Source organism: Chenopodium album, chromosome 2 (assembly GCF_948465745.1).
Source record: "Chenopodium album chromosome 2, dcCheAlbu1.1, whole genome shotgun sequence".
NCBI classification, from domain to species: Eukaryota; Viridiplantae; Streptophyta; class Magnoliopsida; order Caryophyllales; family Amaranthaceae; genus Chenopodium; species Chenopodium album.
Genome location: NC_137835.1, coordinates 71,429,491 through 71,448,867, shown reverse-complemented (window position 1 = coordinate 71,448,867; position 19,377 = coordinate 71,429,491).

Below are 19,377 nucleotides of genomic sequence, written 5' to 3'. Positions count from 1 at the left end.
GTTGTTTGATATTATCTCTCAAGGTGCAAGGATTAACCCATCCTAGGATATCCCAATGGTTGACTCCATGATGAAAGTATTTGGGTAACTTAGGCACGGAGGCTAAGCACTTTATACTTCGTGATGCAATGACAATTATGATTGATGAGTGATGAGCGATGTGACAAGGCATGCTTTATGTTAAGATTTCATGACAAAGGTTTCCTAAGGGAAGTATATTTGGTCATGTATGCGTGATGTGTGTGATAGTGACACTAAAGTTAGGCCGCAAGAGCTAAGTGTGTAGAAAAATATATTATTGAAAAGAGTCAAATGGTGGTGACTCTTAGGCTAGGTAAGCTAATGATGTAGGGATCAAGCCCCCAAGTCTAGCTCTAAATGAATAGGGATGAGCACAGGGGATCCCTTGATATGATCATGGTGTAAGTGTGTGAATGTGAATATGAATGCATTTTTATTACGGCCGCCCCTCGATGTGAGGTTGCCTACGTATCTGTTAGGAATCAGGCCGAACGTAGCTCTAGCCAAACCTCGCACAAGTGTGTATACCTCAAAAAGGTCTTTTTAAGGGTTGTAACGTGGTTAGGCTAAAGGCTAAAGAAGAAGGGGATAAAGGCTCAAGACCCTAGATAAGCCCCCAAGGTGTGCAACCTCGCTTTCGAATCTTTATATTTTTATGCTTGAGTTTCTACTCTTTTTTAGCTCTCTTTTATCTTTTGCTTTAGCATCTATTTTATTTTTATAAGTGTGGGCAATCCCGATTATGCGGTCTATCACTCACTTGGCATTCATGTTTCTCAGGCACGGTACCGAGCACTTGATAAGAGACGCAATCTGAGACGTGTTCATATCAAAGATATTTTCATATCAAAGACATTGGAACACTTGCCCTTTTATACACTTTTATTTATATTTGCTTTTATTTTATTTTATTTTTTTGCTTATTTTTGCTATTTTAATCTTTTTGAATCACTCAAGCTTTCTTTAGAATTGCAAAAGTTGCACACCATCCCATCCCAAGGTTAGATAGATGTAGGTTGAAAAAAGAAGGGTCTATCGTTAGACAAGGCGCAAAGTGGTTTATGAAGAAAGGATGTACAATTGAAGGGTGAAAGGTAATATGATGTGGCTACGAGGGGTGCCTTAAATCATTGGTATACCTTGTGCTTAATTCGACATGGATTTCTTTTTTTTTTTTTTTTTTTTTTTTTTTTTTTTTTTTTACGATGCAACCTAATGCAATGATCATATGCAAGAAAATAAATGCTCATTTTATTAAAATAAAATAAAGAATCTACAAAATTAATCTAAGGAAAGGAAAAGGTGCCTATGCTAGACTTATTGGGGAAAGAAAAGATGAAAAAGAAATAGAAAAAGAGGCCATGAGATCTTGTCGTTGAAGCTCACCTCTTGTCTTGTGTCATTCGCTTCATCATCACCCAGTCTTCTCGCTAGCTAGAGGCAATGGGACCTTATTTGCCTCTATAAGATCTTGAATGAGATTTTGAAACCTGTAGCATTCATCAGTAGTATGACCGTTTCCTCGATGGTACTTGCAATAGGAGTTTGGATTCCATCTCGAAGATCGATTTTCTGGTGTTGGATCCTCGGTAGGGCCAATAGGTTTAATTAATCCTCGGTCATAGAGACGATCGAAAGCAGCATCGTAGGTCATTCCAATGGGTGTGAAATCTCGTATGGGTTTCCTTTTAGATCCTTGATTGTCCATGGCTAAGACATCATTATGGTCAAAGGTACTAACATTATTACTAGAGTGGGCGTTTTCGGAAGAAGAAGGATTGTCGCTCTTCTTTCCTTTCCAGCCACCGTGGTTACTATTGTTAGTAGCCTTTTGCTTTGCGAGGTCATCTTCGATTTCAATTCCGATGTCATAAATGGCCTTGAAGGTATTCAAGTTGTGTTGATATTTTAAATGCTTCGAATACTTTTCTTGGAGATTCTTGATAAACATCCTCACAGACTCCTTTTCGGTGGGGACCTCGATCATCTTGGCGGAAGTTTCCCTCCATTTATTAAAGAAAGAAGTAAAGCCTTCATTCTCTTTTTGTCTTAGCATCTCAAGTTGTCTATGGTCGGTTTCAACTTGGATATTGCACTTGTACCTACCAACGAAAGCGTTTACTATCGATTCCCAGGTAGAGGTTTTCTCCTTGTCAAGGGAGAAGAACCATTGTTGGCAAACGGTTTCAAGAGATAGTGGGAATAGAGAGGGGAAAACCTTCTTATCGATACCCTTAATGCTCATTATAGTTTCAAAAAGCTCTTAGATGGAAGTAAGGGTTATCTGTTGCCTTGAATTTAGGGATGTCAGTGGCGTTGAACTTATGCAAAAGAAGTTCCTTGTCCAGCGAGACCCCTTGTGAACTCATGCCCTGAAATTTATAGTCACTAGATAGCTTGCTTAGACTCTCTTGCATGAGATCCATCTGTTGTTGCTTCACGGGATCATCAACCTTAAGTGCGAGAAGTTTCAGTGTCTCAGTCACAGTAGCCAATTGGTTCTTAAGATCATTGACTTCTTCTTGAGTTGCCATTATCTTCTTAGCCTTCCTCTTTTGACGAATCGGTTTATCAAAAAGCGAGACTTGAATAAAGAGGTTGTCCTTGATTAATCGCCCTTCTCTCCTCGACCAAGTACTGTGGAAAAGGAAATTGGGGATATTTATTGATAATTATTTGACTCAAACTTTATTCAACATGCAATGGATGGAGGAAGTGAAGAAAAATTGGAATAGAATGTGAAAGAAGATTTAAATGGAGAGATATGAAGAATTAGGAATAGAATGTACCCCCCAACTCAAATGACGGAAAAGACCGACTCATGCATGAACCTAAGACATGGCCATGGTGATGTATAATCAAAGTGTGTGCTAATACTAGTGAGTGTAGGTGACATGTTAAGACTCGTGTCATGACCATGTGGCTAGACTATGTAACTAGACTCAAGCAAAGACTAAGTTAAGACTTCACGTATATGCATTAAACTGGACAGACTGTGGTATTTTAGTCATAACTTTTGATCTGCGACTCTGATTGGGATGAAATCAACTCCAAATTAAAGAAAAAACTCGGTGCTACAGATCCATAGGTTGTAAGACTCGTAGTTATTTCTAGAACTCCAGCTATGACCAAAACAAGTTGACGTTTGTGCAGTATACGGGAATAAAAATCCGGGTTGACTTAAAGGAACTATGACTCGATTTTATGTTTATTTATTAGCTCAAATTAATTAATTAATTAATTAAACAAAGTCCTTTAGTCATTAATAAGTTTATTTAGTCCTAACACAAGTCAAACAAACGGTTAGGAAAAATCACATAGAGTATGCACAACAAATAATGCACAATTAGTCAAGTAGGCACAATATGATGCAATGAGTTTGCAACCTAACCATGGCTCTAGTTCTCTAAAGTTCGGGATATGGTTTAGTCAATAGAGGGTCCATGGTTAATTGTCTGGATGCACCGCGCGGAAGCCTAACCGTGAAGGGTTGGCGCGAGTGGATGGGACACCGCGAGTTTTAGAAAAAAACTCGCTTCCATGGTTTGGTGAATTCAACATTCTCGGATGTACCCTTTGTTGCACGGAGAGTTCAATCGGGTAGATGGAGCATGAATTCCCAGAGGGTTATGTCCATATGTAGAACACATATGGGTTTCAGAAAAGTGAGAAAAAATTCAATCAGGAAGTAGGATCGAGCAAACAATACGAAAAATCGGTCGAAATTAGAACGCATATTTCTGGCTCGGTATTGGGGGAAATTGGCGCCAGCAAACAGAGACTGGCGCCAACTTTTAACTGTAGCGCCTGGCGCCAATACTGGCGTCTGGCGCTACAATTAAAATACTGGCGCCAAGCTCTGGCCCCTGACGCTACTTCCCACATGCCTCAGCAGCTTTCTGTGCTTGATAAAATTTTCCAGTTTCGCGAGGTGTTATTTCAGTCCTAGTTGTGAAAGATATTTCTCAAATTTCCTACGTGTAAAATCCTATGTTTTTAACTCATTACGGATGGTCTTTCCAATGAGATCTTTTTTATGCATATGACAATAATGTTAATCAAAATTACGCACATGAATTACTTAGAACTTTTCGAGTCTCATCCACTCATTCTAAATCATTGCCGAAACAAATTCAGGAATTAAAATAGAAATCCTCCCCAATGGAGTCGCCAAAAACTGTAGGGAATAATTTCAAGCCTTTAAATCCCACTAGCTTGAACCCCACTGTGATCATACACTAAAGTACGGTGGCGTCCAAAAGGGAAGAAGATAGAGCAAAAGAGTCGCCAACAAGTTTTAGGAACTTGTAAACCGTTCACGAGGTGAAGGTTACACCCCTTAACGATCCAAGAGATCGTCAACTCCATAAGGTCTAGAACCAAATAAGGGTTCGGGGATGAAGGTACAAATCCAACCTAAAAGAGATTGAACCTGCCCTAATAATAGGCCTCTACTTTATTCTGATCGTATTCATGTGCGCTTTCTGATTAATATACAATCATTAGATTAACCCTAAACCTGTTTATCTATGTTGGTTGAATATTAATGCACAAATAAATCTATTATTGGCGATCACTTGAATTATAATCATAATTAACCTAACAAGATTATTAATTATCTTATTAAGCGTGATTACAAGTATAGATTCCCTTTAAACATGCATAAAAGGTGTGATCAAGCAATAACAATAAATATCAAGCAACATAATAAATAATCAAAATATCATGAATAATAATTACAATAATCATAAATAAAATAATCAACATCAAAATAATAATAATAATAATAATAATATTCATAATCATCATAAATTATAACAATTATAATCATAATCATGTTCATGTTAATATTAAAGCATAATAATAATAGTAAGATCCTAGGCATGATACTAACAAGATTAATAACAAACCCTAGCATGTCACTAAGCAATAAAAATCAAATCTTTAACCCTAACATGATACTAACAATCATAAATATTAGGAAGAGAATAAAAGGCATCATATTTAATATTAAAATTAACCTAGACATGATACTAGGAATATCATAATAACAATATAAACATGATTTCTACATCATAATATCAATAAATCAATTAAAGCACTTACTTTGATGCTTCGTACCTCTTTCTAATAACAAAATACACACGTTAGTAACTTCAAGGAAAATAATAATCAAAACAATTAAATTAAATAATTGAAATAGAGATTTGGGACCAAACCCTCAGAAATTAAAACTTTCACGTCTAGGGCGAAGGCAACTTCGAATATGGCTAGGTGTTTCTAGATCTTGCGAATGGGGAATTTTGTATTTGAGAAAAGGCTAGTTTAGAAAAGAGAGAGAGAATAATCAAGAAAATCTTGATGAGAGTTGATGAATTGAAATAAGAATTGATGAAATCTCGTTATCGAAAACGGAGTTTTAATACGTTATTTATAGAGAAAATCAGCCAAAAAGATAAAATTAACAAAACAGAGTCTGGCGCACGCAAAACGAGGTTGGCGCCAACCCTGGCTAGCTGGCGCCAGCCACCAATGGCTAGCGCCTGGCGCCAAGGCCTGGGGTTGGACGCCAAACTGGATTTCAACGCGTTTTCGAAAATCTGATAAATTTACCGTACTGGAAGATAAAATAATATAATTTCTTCGAAAATAATATAAAAACTTTCCGCAACACTAGACCTTTCCACACTTTCGTTTCATTCGATTATGATTCGACGTGAAAGGTACTCATCACTGGGTTTGGTTTTGGGGAGACACAAATGGGTGTCTACAGAAGCCCCCACTTTGACTGAGTTTGGAGAAATGCAAGTTTCGAAAACAAAAGTCAAAGCATCGATAGGGACAGAGAATGATTTAGAACGTTCTGCGATCCTAAATCAATCTTGTAATGCCGATACCTGCAAAACTAGCGTTAGTTAAACAGATAGAAGAGTTAAGAAACACGTATCTTGCACCGTCGAGCACACGTCTCTGAAAGTAACCGATTGCTGCTGTTGCTGTTTTGATGACCTCTTGCAAGCTAGAGAATGCCATCCCGCTTGAAAACCGCTACGCCTGTAACTGCTTCCAAATTAGAAGATTGCTTCGCCTGAAACTATCCTCTCCGCAATGATAATATTCCACATCCTAGGGAACATTATCGAAGATTATTTCTCTTGAAACAATCCTCATCCGCATTGATAATATTCCACATCATAGGGAATACCATCGAAGATTGCTTCTCTTGAAACAATCCTCAGTTGTTTGTGACAACTCTCCGTAAGCTAGGGAATGCCACCTTGCTGCTTTGACGTTCTGAACAAAGAGCTTCTTTTTCCCGCTGTGATAGTCTTCGAAAAGATCACTGCTTTTTAATATTTGCTATGCCAGTACGTCGGCGCTTTGCTGCTTGAGAACCAGTATGTCGGTGCTTTTGCTGTGATGACAATCCTCTTTTCTTTGGGAATAGTTGCCAACACAACTCTTGTATGATGTATGACAATCCGATTTAGGGAAAGTTGTCAATGCCACGTAACAATCCATCCTTGGAAATGTTGTCACGATGAAGCGACAATCCGTACCTCGGAAAATTTGCCAAAATCCAATTTTTGGAAAAGTTGCCAATGCTTCGTAACAATCTTTCATAAGAACTTTGCTACGATCGACAATCCACATCTTGGAATATAACTCTTGAAAGCAATCCACCTTGGAAATTTGCCAACGCTATGCGACAATCCTTTTGGGAAAATATTGCCACTATTGACGATCCGCGTCTTGGAACATTTGCAAAAAAGAGTCGACCGACAATCCACTTCGGGAAAATTTGCCACTTGCTGAAATGAATGACAATCCACGTTGAGGAACCTTTGCCGAAATTTATGATGAATAGAGACCTACGACAATCCTTTAGGAAATTTTGCCATAGGGAACTGGGTGTATGACAATCCAATCTCGGAAAACTTGCTAGCGATCTATGAATGTATGACAATCCGAACTTGGAAAAACTTGCCAATAAAGAAGGAGCACGACAATCCACGCTTGGAAACTTTGCCAGAGAGGACAATCCAATCTTGGAAAAATTGTCGTTGAAGAAGATGCACGACAATCCATTTTTGGAAATATTGTCAGTTGGGGATGACAATCCAATTTTTGGAAAACTTTGTCGTTTAATAAGAATGCGCGACAATCCATATTTGGAAATATTGTCGTTTAAGTGCTTGCTTTTGAACCGATTGTAATGAGCCAGTGTTTTAGGCGCTTAAGCTAAGTGAGACGATTTTTTGTCAGGTCAATCACTTACTACGATTGTAATCGAGCCGACTACTAATCATGTCAAATTGCTTATAGGGGATAACTGGCGTACCAAGGAACCTGAAATTGCTGCATGAGGTCGAAATCACTTTTCTGAGAGGTTTCGAGCTCTATCGTTGCTGAGATATTTCTGGTGCCAGGAATTGGAGTAGGATCCTTCCTATTCTGCTGCACCTGTATTTATTTTGACTATAGAACTTTGCCAATTTCTTTAATTATCTTAGGGTTGACCTAAGGCTTAAAGTTGCTTGACTCATCGACTTGACACGACTCAAGGTATAAACTTGACTCGCTGTGATCGACTGACTCGAGGTTGGCTCAACTCGAAGTAAAATGACACGTGTGACTCGAATCAAGGTGATATGACATGACTCAATGTGTACATGACTCGTGTATCTGCATTGTAATGTGATCTTGCGACTCGAAAATGCAAAAAAGCAAAAATTATCAGTCATTTTTGTGGAGGGTACCGACTTTCTCCCGAAAAAGAAAGACGTGAAAAAGAATCGAAGTTTTCGAATGCATGTTGAATGAGCTTAGTCAAATGTTGTTTGATATTATCTCTCAAGGTGCAAGGATTAACCCATCCTAGGATATCCCAATGGTTGACTCCATGATGAAAGTATTTGGGTAACTTAGGCACGGAGGCTAAGCACTTTATACTTCGTGATGCAATGACAATTATGATTGATGAGTGATGAGCGATGTGACAAGGCATGCTTTATGTTAAGATTTCATGACAAAGGTTTCCTAAGGGAAGTATATTTGGTCATGTATGCGTGATGTGTGTGATAGTGACACTAAAGTTAGGCCGCAAGAGCTAAGTGTGTAGAAAAATATATTATTGAAAAGAGTCAAATGGTGGTGACTCTTAGGCTAGGTAAGCTAATGATGTAGGGATCAAGCCCCCAAGTCTAGCTCTAAATGAATAGGGATGAGCACAGGGGATCCCTTGATATGATCATGGTGTAAGTGTGTGAATGTGAATATGAATGCATTTTTATTACGGCCGCCCCTCGATGTGAGGTTGCCTACGTATCTGTTAGGAATCAGGCCGAACGTAGCTCTAGCCAAACCTCGCACAAGTGTGTATACCTCAAAAAGGTCTTTTTAAGGGTTGTAACGTGGTTAGGCTAAAGGCTAAAGAAGAAGGGGATAAAGGCTCAAGACCCTAGATAAGCCCCCAAGGTGTGCAACCTCGCTTTCGAATCTTTATATTTTTATGCTTGAGTTTCTACTCTTTTTTAGCTCTCTTTTATCTTTTGCTTTAGCATCTATTTTATTTTTATAAGTGTGGGCAATCCCGATTATGCGGTCTATCACTCACTTGGCATTCATGTTTCTCAGGCACGGTACCGAGCACTTGATAAGAGACGCAATCTGAGACGTGTTCATATCAAAGATATTTTCATATCAAAGACATTGGAACACTTGCCCTTTTATACACTTTTATTTATATTTGCTTTTATTTTATTTTATTTTTTTGCTTATTTTTGCTATTTTAATCTTTTTGAATCACTCAAGCTTTCTTTAGAATTGCAAAAGTTGCACACCATCCCATCCCAAGGTTAGATAGATGTAGGTTGAAAAAAGAAGGGTCTATCGTTAGACAAGGCGCAAAGTGGTTTATGAAGAAAGGATGTACAATTGAAGGGTGAAAGGTAATATGATGTGGCTACAAGGGGTGCCTTAAATCATTGGTATACCTTGTGCTTAATTCGACATGGATTTCTTTTTTTTTTTTTTTTTTTTTTTTTTTTTTTTTTTTTTACGATGCAACCTAATGCAATGATCATATGCAAGAAAATAAATGCTCATTTTATTAAAATAAAATAAAGAATCTACAAAATTAATCTAAGGAAAGGAAAAGGTGCCTATGCTAGACTTATTGGGGAAAGAAAAGATGAAAAAGAAATAGAAAAAGAGGCCATGAGATCTTGTCGTTGAAGCTCACCTCTTGTCTTGTGTCATTCGCTTCATCATCACCCAGTCTTCTCGCTAGCTAGAGGCAATGGGACCTTATTTGCCTCTATAAGATCTTGAATGAGATTTTGAAACCTGTAGCATTCATCAGTAGTATGACCGTTTCCTCGATGGTACTTGCAATAGGAGTTTGGATTCCATCTCGAAGATCGATTTTCTGGTGTTGGATCCTCGGTAGGGCCAATAGGTTTAATTAATCCTCGGTCATAGAGACGATCGAAAGCAGCATCGTAGGTCATTCCAATGGGTGTGAAATCTCGTATGGGTTTCCTTTTAGATCCTTGATTGTCCATGGCTAAGACATCATTATGGTCAAAGGTACTAACATTATTACTAGAGTGGGCGTTTTCGGAAGAAGAAGGATTGTCGCTCTTCTTTCCTTTCCAGCCACCGTGGTTACTATTGTTAGTAGCCTTTTGCTTTGCGAGGTCATCTTCGATTTCAATTCCGATGTCATAAATGGCCTTGAAGGTATTCAAGTTGTGTTGATATTTTAAATGCTTCGAATACTTTTCTTGGAGATTCTTGATAAACATCCTCACAGACTCCTTTTCGGTGGGGACCTCGATCATCTTGGCGGAAGTTTCCCTCCATTTATTAAAGAAAGAAGTAAAGCCTTCATTCTCTTTTTGTCTTAGCATCTCAAGTTGTCTATGGTCGGTTTCAACTTGGATATTGCACTTGTACCTACCAACGAAAGCGTTTACTATCGATTCCCAGGTAGAGGTTTTCTCCTTGTCAAGGGAGAAGAACCATTGTTGGCAAACGGTTTCAAGAGATAGTGGGAATAGAGAGGGGAAAACCTTCTTATCGATACCCTTAATGCTCATTATAGTTTCAAAAAGCTCTTAGATGGAAGTAAGGGTTATCTGTTGCCTTGAATTTAGGGATGTCAGTGGCGTTGAACTTATGCAAAAGAAGTTCCTTGTCCAGCGAGACCCCTTGTGAACTCATGCCCTGAAATTTATAGTCACTAGATAGCTTGCTTAGACTCTCTTGCATGAGATCCATCTGTTGTTGCTTCACGGGATCATCAACCTTAAGTGCGAGAAGTTTCAGTGTCTCAGTCACAGTAGCCAATTGGTTCTTAAGATCATTGACTTCTTCTTGAGTTGCCATTATCTTCTTAGCCTTCCTCTTTTGACGAATCGGTTTATCAAAAAGCGAGACTTGAATAAAGAGGTTGTCCTTGATTAATCGCCCTTCTCTCCTCGACCAAGTACTGTGGAAAAGGAAATTGGGGATATTTATTGATAATTATTTGACTCAAACTTTATTCAACATGCAATGGATGGAGGAAGTGAAGAAAAATTGGAATAGAATGTGAAAGAAGATTTAAATGGAGAGATATGAAGAATTAGGAATAGAATGTACCCCCCAACTCAAATGACGGAAAAGACCGACTCATGCATGAACCTAAGACATGGCCATGGTGATGTATAATCAAAGTGTGTGCTAATACTAGTGAGTGTAGGTGACATGTTAAGACTCGTGTCATGACCATGTGGCTAGACTATGTAACTAGACTCAAGCAAAGACTAAGTTAAGACTTCACGTATATGCATTAAACTGGACAGACTGTGGTATTTTAGTCATAACTTTTGATCTGCGACTCTGATTGGGATGAAATCAACTCCAAATTAAAGAAAAAACTCGGTGCTACAGATCCATAGGTTGTAAGACTCGTAGTTATTTCTAGAACTCCAGCTATGACCAAAACAAGTTGACGTTTGTGCAGTATACGGGAATAAAAATCCGGGTTGACTTAAAGGAACTATGACTCGATTTTATGTTTATTTATTAGCTCAAATTAATTAATTAATTAATTAAACAAAGTCCTTTAGTCATTAATAAGTTTATTTAGTCCTAACACAAGTCAAACAAACGGTTAGGAAAAATCACATAGAGTATGCACAACAAATAATGCACAATTAGTCAAGTAGGCACAATATGATGCAATGAGTTTGCAACCTAACCATGGCTCTAGTTCTCTAAAGTTCGGGATATGGTTTAGTCAATAGAGGGTCCATGGTTAATTGTCTGGATGCACCGCGCGGAAGCCTAACCGTGAAGGGTTGGCGCGAGTGGATGGGACACCGCGAGTTTTAGAAAAAAACTCGCTTCCATGGTTTGGTGAATTCAACATTCTCGGATGTACCCTTTGTTGCACGGAGAGTTCAATCGGGTAGATGGAGCATGAATTCCCAGAGGGTTATGTCCATATGTAGAACACATATGGGTTTCAGAAAAGTGAGAAAAAATTCAATCAGGAAGTAGGATCGAGCAAACAATACGAAAAATCGGTCGAAATTAGAACGCATATTTCTGGCTCGGTATTGGGGGAAATTGGCGCCAGCAAACAGAGACTGGCGCCAACTTTTAACTGTAGCGCCTGGCGCCAATACTGGCGTCTGGCGCTACAATTAAAATACTGGCGCCAAGCTCTGGCCCCTGACGCTACTTCCCACATGCCTCAGCAGCTTTCTGTGCTTGATAAAATTTTCCAGTTTCGCGAGGTGTTATTTCAGTCCTAGTTGTGAAAGATATTTCTCAAATTTCCTACGTGTAAAATCCTATGTTTTTAACTCATTACGGATGGTCTTTCCAATGAGATCTTTTTTATGCATATGACAATAATGTTAATCAAAATTACGCACATGAATTACTTAGAACTTTTCGAGTCTCATCCACTCATTCTAAATCATTGCCGAAACAAATTCAGGAATTAAAATAGAAATCCTCCCCAATGGAGTCGCCAAAAACTGTAGGGAATAATTTCAAGCCTTTAAATCCCACTAGCTTGAACCCCACTGTGATCATACACTAAAGTACGGTGGCGTCCAAAAGGGAAGAAGATAGAGAAAAAGAGTCGCCAACAAGTTTTAGGAACTTGTAAACCGTTCACGAGGTGAAGGTTACACCCCTTAACGATCCAAGAGATCGTCAACTCCATAAGGTCTAGAACCAAATAAGGGTTCGGGGATGAAGGTACAAATCCAACCTAAAAGAGATTGAACCTGCCCTAATAATAGGCCTCTACTTTATTCTGATCGTATTCATGTGCGCTTTCTGATTAATATACAATCATTAGATTAACCCTAAACCTGTTTATCTATGTTGGTTGAATATTAATGCACAAATAAATCTATTATTGGCGATCACTTGAATTATAATCATAATTAACCTAACAAGATTATTAATTATCTTATTAAGCGTGATTACAAGTATAGATTCCCTTTAAACATGCATAAAAGGTGTGATCAAGCAATAACAATAAATATCAAGCAACATAATAAATAATCAAAATATCATGAATAATAATTACAATAATCATAAATAAAATAATCAACATCAAAATAATAATAATAATAATAATAATATTCATAATCATCATAAATTATAACAATTATAATCATAATCATGTTCATGTTAATATTAAAGCATAATAATAATAGTAAGATCCTAGGCATGATACTAACAAGATTAATAACAAACCCTAGCATGTCACTAAGCAATAAAAATCAAATCTTTAACCCTAACATGATACTAACAATCATAAATATTAGGAAGAGAATAAAAGGCATCATATTTAATATTAAAATTAACCTAGACATGATACTAGGAATATCATAATAACAATATAAACATGATTTCTACATCATAATATCAATAAATCAATTAAAGCACTTACTTTGATGCTTCGTACCTCTTTCTAATAACAAAATACACACGTTAGTAACTTCAAGGAAAATAATAATCAAAACAATTAAATTAAATAATTGAAATAGAGATTTGGGACCAAACCCTCAGAAATTAAAACTTTCACGTCTAGGGCGAAGGCAACTTCGAATATGGCTAGGTGTTTCTAGATCTTGCGAATGGGGAATTTTGTATTTGAGAAAAGGCTAGTTTAGAAAAGAGAGAGAGAATAATCAAGAAAATCTTGATGAGAGTTGATGAATTGAAATAAGAATTGATGAAATCTCGTTATCGAAAACGGAGTTTTAATACGTTATTTATAGAGAAAATCAGCCAAAAAGATAAAATTAACAAAACAGAGTCTGGCGCACGCAAAACGAGGTTGGCGCCAACCCTGGCTAGCTGGCGCCAGCCACCAATGGCTAGCGCCTGGCGCCAAGCCTGGTTCCAGGCGCCAAGGCCTGGGGTTGGACGCCAAACTGGATTTCAACGCGTTTTCGAAAATCTGATAAATTTACCGTACTGGAAGATAAAATAATATAATTTCTTCGAAAATGCTATTTGATTTTGATTAAAACTCTGAAAAGTCAACAAAGTCAACTTATCAATGCTAATTGAATTAGGAATGAAAAGAACCTTCTGGAAGATTCTAGAAGACCAAAACCATTCCTAATTGCATTAGGAATGATAAATCATATTAGGCCCTCCCCTAGATCATTGGGCCGCACATAAAGCTCAAACCGGGCCCAGTTTAGTAAATTGGCCATAACTTCCTCAATATTCATTGGAATTGGGCTTATAATATATCGTTGGAAAGGTCTTTGTAAGCCCCATCCAACTACACTACTATTGGACCCATATCATGGACCAACCAAACTGGATTGACTGTTTTCTTAAAATAAAGTTTTCAAAAACAGAGAGAAGAGAAAAGAAATAAAAACTTTCCGCAACACTAGACCTTTCCACACTTTCGTTTCATTCGATTATGATTCGACGTGAAAGGTACTCATCACTGGGTTTGGTTTTGGGGAGACACAAATGGGTGTCTACAGCACCCGAGTTGGAGGACCATGTGAAGAGAACCTTCGAATCCAAGTTCGCATATCGGCTGAAGGACATGTTTCACACAATAACACACAAGATGAAAGGTGAGAAGCCGAGCTGGCTTATCGATGAAGTCCACCGGAAGATGATGAACATTGTTGCCAATGATGATACGTACAAGAAACAGTCCGACCAAAACAAGAAGAACAGAAGAGGCGGATCGATGGACAATGTGGTTGAACCAACTCACTACCAGGGTTCAATTTCAGCTATACAACATGCAAAAAGGATGGTTAGTTTCTTTATAAGGCATGTAAATAGGTAACAATTGTGGTTCACATTGAAATGACAAGTTTTATTTGTTTTTGTGCATGTACATTCAAAGGCGGCGAAAAACAAAGGGCAGTTACCTACTGCACATGAGCTTTTCATGAAGACGCACTTCAAGGAGGTCCCTGGGAAAGGAATGGTGCCTGCCAATGCCAAATCCAAAAACATAGCGGTAACAACTTTAATATAATTTTGTAAGGTTTACTTATTATGTTGGCTTAAACTTAGAAATATGCTTCTTTATTGTGATTTAAACCTATAATATGTTATAAGTATGTAAATATGTGATGGTTTGACAAAGAATGAGTTAAAAAGTTAAGAAATGTAGAAAATAGGCATGTAACAAGCCATAAAGGCTTGAAATGGCTTCATTTTGAGGATATAGAGGCTTAAACTTAGAAATATGCTTCTTTTATGTGATTTAAACCCATAATATGTTATAAGTATATAAATATGAGATGGTTTGACAAAGAATGAGTTAAAAAGTTAAGAAATGTAGAAAATAGGCATGTAACAAGCCATAAAGGCTTGAAATGGCTTCATTTTGAGGATATAGAGGCTTAAACTTAGAAATATGCTTCTTTTATGTGATTTAAACCCAAAATATGTTATAATTATGAAAATATGAGATGGTTTGACAAAGAATGAGTTAAAAAGTAAAGTAATATAGAAAATAGGCATGTAACAAGCCATAAAGGCTTGAAATGACTTCATTTTGAGGATATAGACCCTTAAACTTAGAAATATGCTTCTTTTATGTGATTTAAACCCATAATATGTTATAAGTATGTAAATATGAGATGGTTTGACAAAGAATGATTTAAAAAGTAAAGAAATATAGAAAATAGGCATGTAACAAGCCATAAAGGCTTGAAATGACTTCATTTTGAGGATATAGACCCTTAAACTTAGAAATATGCTTATTTTATGTGATTTAAACCCATAATATGTTATAAGTATGTAAATATGAGATGGTAAGATAAAGAATGAGTTAAAAAGTAAACAAATATAGAAAATAGGCATGTAACAAGCCATAAAGGCTTGAAATGGCTTCATTTTGAGGATATAGACCCTTAAACTTAGAAATATGTTTCTTTTATGTGATTTAAACCCATAATATGTTATAAGTATGTAAATATGAGATGGTATGACAAAGAATGAGTTAAAAAGTTAAGAAATGTAGAAAATAGGCATGTAACAAGCCATAAAGGCTTGAAATGGCTTCATTTTGAGGATATAGACCCTTAAACTTAGAAATATGCTTCTTTTTTTGTTATTTGAATCCATATTCACTTATATGTTTATTGCTTTACTTGTAACTGATGTTGTTGGTAAATTATTAAAACCATATATAATTGTATAATGTATTTCTTGTAGGAGTCCTACCAGAAGAAGGTTGAAGAAGCCACCACCCAAGGGATTAAAAAGAGTCCCAATGAGTTGTATTGGGAGACTGTGGGTGGTCGCAACAAGAAGGGTCGAGTGGGGGGACTTGGCGAAAGCGCAGAGCTGTACTATGGCGAACGGATGGGTCGGGTGTCTAGGTCTTCACAACAGTACACACCATCCGTTGTTTCTCAGATGCAAGATCAGATGGATCATAGGGTCGAGGCTCTTCGTAGTGAGATCCGCAGTGAACTCTGGAGTGAAATATGGAGTGACCTTCAGAGTGAAATGGAAGTTGAGATGCAAGCTCAAATTCGAGCTGAAGTGGCCCAAATGGAGAGGAGAGCCGAGGAGAGGTGGAATGACTTCATGAGACGATTCGGCAACAACACCGACCTATATCCATTCAGCCTTAGCGTTGAGACCCTAGGGATGATCCGGGTAGTGGAGGAGCAAGCCAGGGTACCCCTGCAGTTTTTTAGCCTAGCTTAGGTTTGTGTAGTATGGACATGCACTTAATTTGATTTTATGTAGCGTTTGATTATGTTCCCGCTTTTGTAGAACTTACTATATATTATGTAGCTTTTGGATATGTTCTACTTAAGCATATAGCTTTTGTGAAAATAATATTTATTAATATTTTCGCAATTCGATAATAGTTTTAATTATCACAGGTATTTGGTGCAGGAACATACGCAATTATAATAATATTTGTTATTATTGATATCTAATGGATTTTGTTCGAAAGGAAAAACAATTTGCGACGGAATTATATTGGTCGGAAGAACTACATTTGCGACGGAAAACTAGAGTAAAGTCCGTCGGAAGTCACCACCATTTCCGACGGAATATATATCCGTCGCTAGGCTAACGACCAAATGTTCCGTCGTAAGCCAGCGACGAAATTATTTTCGTCGCAACATACACCACCAGCGACGGAAATATTCGGTCGGAATATTCTTTTTGCGACGGAAAATTTCAGTCGGAAATGTTCTGTTGCGACGGAATTTTCCATCGTTGATGACCATCCACCGACGGAAAATTCCGTCGTAAATTAGCGACGGAAAAACCCCAAAAGTCAATATGTTCAGCGACGGATTAAATTCGGTCGGAAAATCCGTCGGAATACACCTTTCCGACGGAATTTTCCTCGAAAAATCATGAATTTCCTACCAAAGGTTTTTCGACGGAATACAACGACGGAATTCCGTCGCAAGCTTGATTTGCGACGGATTTAAAGCGTTCAACGACGGAAAATTTCGGTCGGAAACTGGTTATTTTCTTGTTGTGATCAGTGAAGTAGCAATCCAAGAAAATCTCGAATCCCGGTTGTCGTATGCCGTTTACAACAAATGGCTCGGGAAATTCATGGCATGGATAGCCCTCTCCTTCTTTTATGAACTGACCATTAAGCGTAAGAGGGTACTGATCCATTGGAACTGCTTTCTTTTGAATGCAAGCGTCCCTACGTGCTTTCGACTTTTCCTGGGCTCGCTTGAGATCTTTACGAGTCGGTTCGAAACCAAGTCCAAAAGTATCTAACTTAGGGAAGCCAGGTGACTCCAGCTGTTTTGCCATTCCTTTCTTCTTCCCTAGGGTTATCCCAGGAAAGTGTCCTTGTTTCTTTAGTATGGCGTTGACAATCATGTTGGAATGGGGGTCATGGCAAAGAGGGGTCCTTTCATCCTCCACGATTAAGGAGACTTCTTCGTTAAAGCCCCATAAATCCTCATCATCCTCGTCGTGCTCCACATTAATAATTGGATTCTCTATGGATTTGATTCTCATAGGCGAAGCATCTATGGTGATTGGAATTCCCCCAACTATAGCTTTTACTTGTTGGTGGAGAGATGAAGGGACGACCTTTAGATCATGAATCCAAGGGTGTCCCAACAATAAGTTGAATAAAGCTTTGATGTCTACTACTTGGAAAGTAGTAGCATGTTCTATTGCTCCTGCCGTTACATTTAGGGTAATCTTGCCAAGAGCTTGACGACGAGTATTGTCGTAGGCCCTTATTCCTTATGTCGAGCATCCTCGCAGTTCTAAGTGGACAGACATTGATAGCCGATCCATTGTCTACAAGAGTCATAGGAACATTCATCCTCTTGAAAACTACTGTGAGGTTTAATGCCTTGTAATGTTTGTCACCTTCTGGGGGTAAATCTTTGTCAGAAAAGGTGATCAAATTAATCGGACTAGGAAGGTCACTTGTGAGGAAGTTGGCTAGTCCCTCGGGAGTAGTGTCAGAATCTATCCCGATTTTGTACAAGACATTCATTACAGCCAACCTATGTTCTCGAGATGTTGCCAGAAGTTTCCATACATTCATCTCAACCTTTGTCTTCTTAAACTGCTTAACAATATCATTGTCTTCAATGATAGGTATGGGAACTTGTCGTGTGGTTGGCATAGGTTGCGTTGAAACAGGAGGTTGCATTCTCCCGGATCTTGTGAGGACGTCTATCGATGAGTCTTCTTCAGCCCAAATGTCATCTGTAGTGTATGACACAGAAGGTGATGGTCCTACTATGTCTTTTAGATAGACATCTTCTTCATCACTGTCCCAAACACCATTGATGGTTGCATCCTCTTCTTGTTGAACTTGGACTAGTTTCTTTTCATCAATCATTTTCTGAACCAAATCCTTGAATTTGAAACAGTTTTCTATAGTGTGACCCCCTGATTGATGATACTGACAGTAATATTTGTCTGTCCTTTTTAATGATTCGAATGGTCTCGGTTCGAGAGGTTTGATCTCGCCACTTTCGGAGAGAATTTCGAACATTTGTGCATATGAGATCCCAATTGGAGTGTAGATTATATTGCTCTTCTTAGGTTTTTCAGTAACTTGTAAGGGAAAGTACTTTGCCTCATAAGTCGTTCTCACTGGTGTGAATTCTCTTTTAGGTTCATCTTTCGGAAGTGGAAGCTCATCATATTTCTTATGGAGTTCATTCATAGCTCTGAGAGCTTTGCGTAGTAGCTGCGATACCTCCCTCATAGACAGTGTGAGCAATTGTATATCTTCCTTATTTGCTGGTTCTGGAAGGTTATCCTTAACATCGAAAAATATTTCCTCTTCTTTTTCTTTGACACGGATTTCTTTGACAGGTCTAATAAGAGATGAGGGGTCAACCTCGTTTTCCTCATTGGAGATAGCCAGGGTATGAGCGAGAGGTGCATTGTCAATGCTTGTCTTCTTACTAGCAGGGGGCAACGACAGCTTGTTGTTGTCGATTAGGTCTTGGATAGCTTCCTTAAGCTTCCAACAGTTTTCAGTGAGATGACCCCTACCTTGGTGATACTTGAAGTGTGAATTGGGTTTCCAATTAGCCGACCTCTTCTCAACTGGTGGGTCCCCAAATGGTCCAATAGGAGTTATAAGACCTTTTGCATTTTATCGATCAAATGCGGTGTCATAACTCATGCCAATAGGAGTGAAGTTCCTCTTAAATGGTTTCTTCTGTCCTTGATTGTTCCTGGCAAGGACTTCTCCTAAATTAAAGGTGCTAACATTGTTTGAGTGGGCGGTTTTGGAAGAAGAAGGATTGTCGTTCTTCTTTCCTTTCCAGCCACTGTTGGAGTTATTGTTGGCAGCATTTAATTTAGCCAAGTCATCTT